The sequence below is a fragment of the Arachis ipaensis genome, chromosome B08 (assembly GCF_000816755.2).
Source record: "Arachis ipaensis cultivar K30076 chromosome B08, Araip1.1, whole genome shotgun sequence".
Taxonomy (NCBI): domain Eukaryota; kingdom Viridiplantae; phylum Streptophyta; class Magnoliopsida; order Fabales; family Fabaceae; genus Arachis; species Arachis ipaensis.
The window spans coordinates 68346144-68346849 of NC_029792.2; positions in this window are offsets into that span (position 1 = coordinate 68346144).

Sequence of the window (706 nt, forward strand, 5' to 3'; positions counted from 1 at the left end):
TTATATGCATGCGAAAAAAAAGTGGCGAAAAGGAAAAAAAATAAAAAGCAGAAATATCCATTACTACCCAAAAATGCAAGAGAAGGAGGGCAGATTGAAAAATTTAGTAACCCTTTAAAACAAAAAGCAAGGGTAAAAAGACCCAAGGCTTTGAGCATTAATGGATAGGAGGGCCCAAAGGAATAAAATCCTCGCCTAAGCGGCTAAACAAAGCTGTCCCTAACAATGTGCTTGTGGCGTGATGCTGTCAAGTGAAAAGCTTGAGACTGAGCGGTTAAAGTCATGGTCCAAAGCTAAAAGAGTGTGCTTAAGGACTCTGGACATCTCTATCTGGGGACTCTAGAAAACCTGAGTCACAATCTGAAAAGGTTCACCCAAGTAAAGTGTCTGTGGCATCGATGTATCCGATGGTAATACTAGAAAATAGAGTGCTTAGGGTCACGACCAAGACTGAGAAAGCTATGTTCAAAAATCAAAATAAGCTTAACTAGGAAAGTCAATAAAATCATCTGGATTCTAAGTTCCTAAGGATGCCAACATCTCTGAGTTCCAATGGATAGTGAGATGCCAAAACTATTCAGAAGCAAAAAGCTTCTAAGTCCCGCTCATATGTTTTTGACTAAGCTTCATTTAAAACTTAGAAATTTATTGTATCTTAATTTTCTTTTTATCTTACTATGTTTTTAGTTGCTTGGTGACAAGCAAT